Genomic DNA, 7,855 nt, shown 5'->3' with positions numbered 1-7,855 from the left:
AAGTGGCTGTCCCTTTAACATTCTTAAATTCTACTCATAAAGCCTCATTAAGGACTCTTCCAAGATATCATCTCTCCTTATTGCCGTAATCAACTCCTTAATTAATGATGCTAACCATCACTGTTTTTGCACCCTCCTCTGTATCACCTAAATATTGTTGTGAAGGTGTAGGTGTGTACTGTATCTTTAAGAGAGAGAGAAAGTTGGCGAAGACTGAAAGCACAAAGTGTGCTGAACAATTTAAAAATGTAACATTCGGTTAACACAAATAGTGGGTGCTATGTTGCCATGGTACGAAAATAATTCAAATTCGGCCAACCAGTTTAATTTGTGCCCCACTGACCAAAATCCAATTGAATTTGACCTTTACTATTGGGGATGACATCAAACCAATGAAATGATTCAATGTTTTATGATGGATCCAATGGGGTATAAAACCAGACATTTTGAACAGTTAGGCGGAGAACAGCATAGAGAAGCCGCAAGTAAAGACTTCCAGTAGAATAGCTCTCTGAAAGGTACCTGTCCATAAAAGGTTTGTGTAGCAGAAGACCGAAGCCAACCTGTAGAAATCTACAGAGAAAGTTTGATATCCAAAGACGACAACTAGGTTTGAAAGTGATTTGCTGTAAATTTCAGAGGGAATTTATTGGACCAGTCTTGTGAGTGGGAGGTAAAAGGTAGGTTTAAGAGAAAGGAATTGTAAATAGTTCTTGTGTCAATGATCTGTTCTGGATTTAATGAATAAAATTATTAATTTTGACTTTGAATAATGAGATCTGGGTGGTTCTTTGACTCTTGAAATTTGACAGATTATGGTGCGAGGTGAACTTGAGTGTGTGTCGGGTTTAAATTAGCAGAGGGCTTTACCCCATATCATAACAATATCCTGAGCAGTGGAATGTTGAGTCACTGGTACAGTCTGTCCTTCAACTAGTTTCAATGATGGCAACATATATCATACTTCCTTATGTCAATCCACACCATTAATTCAGCAGCAGTCATCTCTCCAGTACAATGATCAGTCTTTTGGGTCATTATATCGAGTTTCCTAGCTTCTTTGAAGGGCGGCATTGGGCATCCTAATGGTGAGTTTATTCAAACCAGCTCACCTGCTCTATGTTAGCCAAGCAGCTGTCTGGTCAGAATAAAGTCTTTCTTCAAGTGCCTGTAAGATGGCTGCCTGCAAAGTGTTTATATGTCTTATGATGAAGATCAAATGACCATAGCAGGCCAGGAAGGACATTTCTACATGCTTACATTTCATTTCTAAGCATTACTGTCAGACAGTCCTTGAGTGTGGCAATCGAATATAAGGTGATGATAAGGTGAATGTTGGAGACTGCATTAAACTCCACCCAATATGATAATATCAGACATGGCTGAGGAAAGACAAAATAAATTAGCATTTTGTAAAATGTACGTTAACATCCTGAGCACTTCAATGTTTCAGTGACAATGTCTATTTTATTCATAATTTGGAGATGCCGGTGTACAAAATTAAAAATCACACAACACCAGGTTATAGTCCAACAGGTTTAATTGGAAGCATTAGCTTCCGGAGTACTATTCCTTCATCAGGTGCTTGTGGAGTACACGATTGTAAGACAAAGAATTTATAGCAAAAGTTTACAGTGTGATGTAACTGAAACGATACTTTGAAAAATACCTTGGTTGTTTGTTAAGTCTCTCATCTATTAGAATGACAATGATAGTTTCACTTCTTTCTTATGTAAATTACAAAACTTTTTTTAAAAGTTACATCCTCAGGTTAACTGACAAGCCCTAAGCATACACCGGATCTGTTCAGGTGAGGGGGGAACGTGATGGGCACCTGGAAATAATCAGGGATGCTCTCATAAGAACGGGCTACAATGCTGAATTCATCGACCGCCTGTTCTGACGTGCCACAGTAAGGAACCGTAATGACCTCCTCAGGAGACAGACATGTGCTGCAACTGACAGGGAACACTTTGTTGTTCAGTACTTCCCAGAAGCTGAAAGACTACACCATGTTCTTCGCAGCCTGCTACACATTATCAATGAGAATGCGCACTTCGCCAAGACCTTCCCCACACCTTCACTGCTTGCCTTTAAACAACCGCCAAACCTCAAACAGATCATTGTTCATAGCAAGCTGCCCAGCTTTCAGGACAACTCCATACAACCCTGTCACGGTAAGCACTGCAAGACATGTCAGAGTGTGGACATAGATGCCACCATTATGTGTGGGGACACCTCCCACCATGTACATGGCAAATACTCATGCGACTCAGCCAATGTTGTCTATTTCAAACGTTATAGGCAAGGATGCCCTGAGGTATGGTACCTTGGTGAAATCGAGCAAAGGTTACAGCAACAGATGAATAGGCACTGCACAACAATCAACAGACAGGAGGGTTCCCTCCCACTTTTGGAACACTTCAGCAGTCCAGGACATCGACCTCGGACCTTCTGTGACCATCCTCCAAATTGGACTTCAGGATAGGCAGCAGCGAAAAGTGGCCATGGAGAGGCTGATATCTAAGTTCGGTACCGATAGGGAGGGCCTCAACCGGGACCTTGGGTTCATGTCACTCTACAGGTGACCGCCATTGCACTATATACACACACCGACACTCCTACGCACACGCACGTGCATACACACACGCAATCCTATACAGAGATACACACATAGACACTCACACACACTCCTACAGACACACATAATCCCCCTCTCACATATGCACCCTCTCACAGACTTAAACACATCACACTCATACACACATATACACACTCTCTCACAGACACTCACAACTCCTCACCCCAGACACACACACTCCTACAGGCATACACTCCCACATTCACACATGCACACTCTCACAGACGTAGACACTTTACACTCACACACACACTCTCTCACACAGACACTCACAAACCCCAACCCCAGATACACGCACACAAAAAAACACACACACACATATATGTTTGTGGGGTGAATTTGTACTCACAGACACTCACAAAGCCCCCACCTCAGATACACACACCAAAAAAAACACATGCACACATACACATATACGTTTGTGGGGTGAATTTGTACTTGCAGAGTTACGTTGTACTTTGTTCAAAAATTGCATAAATTCATGTAAGACTCTGTTTACTCATTTTTTAGATTAGAATCAGTCTAAACATTATGGCACAGACAGGGAACACAGGGGGCAAGCACCTTCAACATCTCAACAACTAATCTGCGCTCACACCAATTAGATTAGATTAGATTAGATTAGACTTACAGTGTGGAAACAGGCCCTTCAGCCCAACAAGTCCACACCGACCCGCCGAAGCGAAACCCACCCATACCCCTACATTTACCCCTTACCTAACACTACGGGCAATTTAGCATGGCCAATTCACCTGACCCGCACATCTTTGGACTGTGGGAGGAAACCGGAGCACCCGGAGGAAACCCACGCAGACACGGGGAGAACGTGCAAACTCCACACAGTCAGTCGCCTGAGTCGGGAATTGAACCCGGGTCTCAGGCGCTGTGAGGCAGCAGTGCTAACCACTGTGCCACCGTGCCGCCCACAACTGTTGTTACAGTTAACCTGAGAATGTAACTTTAAAGAGTGTTTTGTGATTTACATATGAAAGAAGTGAAACTATCATTGTCATTCTAATAGCTGAGAGACTTAACAAACAACCAAGTTATTTTTCAATGTATAATTTCAATTACATCACACTGTAAACTTTTGCTATAAGTTCTGTGTCTTACAATCGTATACTCCACAACCACTGATGAAGGAGCGGCGCTGCGAAAGTTAATGCTTCCAATTAAGCCTGTTGGACTATCACCTGGAGTTATGTGATTTTTAACTTTATTTTAATAATGTAATTTGTAGCAAATTGTTATTATGTAATAAAGTAAATCCTAAAGAGCCTTTTCTTGTTACGGCTCACTAACACTTTTCCTCAACCATTCTAAACCAAGTCGACTCTTAGACCCAATCAAGGAAACGAGATAGTGGATGCAATCTACCCCAACTACAAAAGAGTAACTGACATTACAACACTCACAATAGTCTCTGCTTGATGAGTACAATAATACCTGAGAGGACTGCCAAAATCATTGTTAGGTTTGTCCCTGAGTTGACCAGGATACACTGTAAACAGCAACCATGAAAATTATCAAACTTCTTTGTTTGATAGATAACAATCGTACATCTTTAAAACCTGAAGAACCACCCAATTGTCAGCAACCTAAAATTGCCATAGTCAGATCAGCACCATGACGTGATAGAGAAACATTCCAGTTCCACTGTTTCAGTAGATTAAAATTGCCCTCGCGTGACTCACCAGTATCTGCAGTAGCACCGGCTTCATTTCATAATGCACACTGAGTTTTCAAAACGATGCAGATCTGCAATGATGCTGTATATCTTTGCATGGTCAAAAATCTCAAACCAATGTGTAGGTGACATTAGCTTTGTGTTTTCATTTGAATAGACACAAGGACAGTAACTAAGTCTAGGTTTAACAAATGGAGCAACCAAGTTCAATGTTTCCTACTGGATATGACAGACAGGCATGTTTATTTTAAGATACCCATTAATCCTTCAACTGTAGTGATGAAGTAAACATCTCGGTAATAGCACAATGACTGAGAATCATCAGTTTAAATGAAATATATGAATTGCAAATCTCACATCACTGAAAAGGTTAATTAGAAATTTTTTAAAAACTCACTTTAACATTATTATTTGCAAATATTGTCCAACAGCTTTGCTTAGTCAGTAAAAAGGAAAGAAAGCAAAGTTGAATTATTTCTATTCAAAGATGTCACGAGATTGCAATTGAGCTTCAATTTATTGTAACTGTCGTGTGTGTTAAGATTAGCTGAAAATGCAATAACCTTAATGGTGATTAGCACTGCCAAGTATAGTTCTGAAGTACAATGAGACACACACAGATATTTGTACGGGAATCAAGGATGGAAACATTCATCTGCTGAGTTAAAATGCAAAAACATTAATCTGTTCCTTCAGCTTTCTTGAAGTGACAAAATTCGTCAAGAAAGTTTAACATGTCTCAGATTGATTGAAATGTTTCACCCTTATCAGAAGCCTTAACATCATGTCTCATTATTGATAGAAATCTGGATAGAAGTTGCATTTATAATATTTCTTTAATATCTTCAGGAGATCCCTAAAGCTGTTCACAACCAATGGGTTCCAACTAAAGTGTTATAAGTGTTGTAATCTAAGCAAGGTAATTCTTGCACAGCAAGGTCTCAAAGTAGCAAGACAATACATTGGTTTTCCTGCACTACAAAGTAACTTGACTTTACGTAATGAAATGCTCTAATAATGTCATGAAAAGCTCCATATAAAAATGGGTCAGCTATCTTTCAAATGATAAAGCTAAAAATCACACTACACCAGGTTATAGTCCAACAGGTGTATTTGGAAGCACTGGCTTTCGGAACACCGCTCCTTCAACAGGTAGCTATTGTAGGAGCAGCGCTCAGAAAGCTAGTGCTTCCAAATAAAGCAGTTGGGCTATAACCTGGCATTGTGAGATTTTTAACTTTGTCCACTCCAGTCCAACACTGGCTCATCCATATCATTTCAAATGATGAACGAACCTGTTTTTGGAGGTGCCAATTAGTGAGGGCACCAGGAGGACTCCACTGGTGGTCTTTAAATAGGATCAAAAGACGTTTTATATTCACCTAGATTAGATTAGATTAGATTAGACTTACAGTGTGGAAACAGGCCCTTCGGCCCAACAAGTCCACACCGACCCGCCGAAGCGAAACCCACCCATACCCCTACATTACCCCTTACCTAACACTACGGGCAATTTAGCATGGCCAATTCACCTGACCCGCACATCTTTGGACTGTGGGAGGAAACCGGAGCACCCGGAGGAAACCCACGCAGACACGGGGAGAACGTGCAAACTCCACACAGTCAGTCGCCTGAGTCGGGAATTGAACCCGGGTCTTCAGGCGCTGTGAGGCAGCAGTGCTAACCACTGTGCCACCGTGCCGCCCACTAAGCGAACGCAGTCCCCCACTACCACAAATTTTGCAGTCGAGTATCCCGCATGTGGGGACATCGCAAGCGTCAGCACACCCAAAGTGCAATGGGATAGCCTCATCCTGGGAGCGCCACCGCATTGATCATGGTATCTCCCCTGCCAGGTAAGTATGTGCAACTTCAGTATGATATCTCATTTGAAAATATAACATTTTTAATATGCTGCACTCCCTCAAGATTAGATTCCCTTGTAGCCTAGATTCTTTGCCCAGGTGCCTGACCTGCTGTAGCCTTTCACTAGTCTTACATAGAACATAGAACATAGAACATAGAACATAGAACAGTACAGCACAGAACAGGCCCTTCAGCCCACGATTCTTCAACTCAGATGACACTTGAACCACTGAAAGACACAGTTAACCACAAAGAATGAAAACAAAATAGCAGTGTTCTCTCATCTGTAGGTGCTCACACACTTAGCATCTAGTTGCAGGCTCACAGCATCTTTGGTTTACCATGACAGTCGCAGTGCAGTCACAGAATCAGGCAGCTTGTCTAGTTGTTAAGCAGTCTAGAGAGCACACAACTTGCACTATAGCTTTGGACTTTGTCGATCTCATACCTGATCTATATGCCAGTGCAGGATTGAGTAAAAATCCCCATCATCTAAAATACTGGACAAGATCCTGGACTTTTCTAATATATAAGAACACTGGAAAAAAATTCTAAGCTCAGGCTGCAACAAACACACACAGAGCCAGAATGATTTCCATCTGGGTCTATTGTTTAACCTGAAAGTACAATTTACACCTGCACTCTAAGGTAACAATTAACCAAACTTAGCACTTTAGACTGAGCTTCTACACCTCGTGCTACCCAGCACAGACAGTATGGAACTGGCAGAGATACTGAACATTCAACCTCAGTCAAAGTCTATTCTCACATACTCTAACCACTGGGAAACCAATTGACTTCAGAGGAAACACCAGAAACATAACAAACAATGCAGATTTGAGAGGAGATAACAGGTCACACAGTCTGTATAACTGCTAGCCCTGAACTGACTGACAGAAAACAACTGCCCCATAGGCTGCAGCTCCAACAAGCAGCTTTGGAACCAAGAACCACAGAAGCCAAACAGAGAAACTGAATCAGGAAGACAAGCCAAGGGCATTACTGCAACAAAGAACATCCAAGAGGAGGAGTCAACCAAGTGCTGTCTGAACAAGAGCTTCCAGTGACAGGTCTATTCCAAACCAAGAGAACAGACAGCAAAAACTTCAGCAACCGAAAACACTTTAAGCTGTGTTTTCCTCAGTGGTGAGCAGAATCTCCCCAAACTCCAAACTTTCTGACTAGCTAGCAGGGAGGGGAAGGTGAGTGGTAACAGTGAAAATGATCCTAAGGTTAGGAAGCCTATTTAAAAGTTCTATGGTTAAAACTGTTGTTTAGGTTCTAACAGTGTTCAATCTGTGTTTAATTCAATAGTGTATAGAGTTACTGTCCTTACTGAAATCTATGGAAGCATCCATCGGTGATGGGACTAAAACAATAAGTCAGGGGCAGCCTCTCATGCCAGTCCAGGATTTGGCCATGGTCTGGCATCCAGCCAGGGTAATTTCACTTAGGAAGTCCTTGTGTCTGTAGCCCAGGTAGAGGCTCATAGTCAGTTGACCCTGTAGTAGCAAGTCTGAAGGGTAAGGCCAGGGAGATGCATAGGCATCTGTCAGGATCCTGGCGCATCATGCCTGGTGTTGCTTGTTTATGTTGCTTGAGGGGACAGATGATCAGTCTGTCAGGTGTATCCTTAGAAATGATTTGGAGGTGCTGGTGCT

General features: G+C 42.0%; 1 non-coding gene across 1 annotated transcript; it reads right to left on the bottom strand.

Annotated features, from left to right (window-relative positions):
• Positions 1 to 6,036: 6,036 nt before the first annotated feature.
• LOC132809082 (U1 spliceosomal RNA) lies at positions 6,037 to 6,192 on the bottom strand. The gene has a single exon (XR_009642188.1). It is a non-coding gene; the product is annotated as a U1 spliceosomal RNA (small nuclear RNA).
• Positions 6,193 to 7,855: the final 1,663 nt, after the last annotated feature.

Source organism: Hemiscyllium ocellatum, chromosome 3 (genome assembly GCF_020745735.1).
Source record: "Hemiscyllium ocellatum isolate sHemOce1 chromosome 3, sHemOce1.pat.X.cur, whole genome shotgun sequence".
Taxonomy (NCBI): domain Eukaryota; kingdom Metazoa; phylum Chordata; class Chondrichthyes; order Orectolobiformes; family Hemiscylliidae; genus Hemiscyllium; species Hemiscyllium ocellatum.
This window is presented reverse-complemented; position numbering and strand designations above follow the sequence as displayed.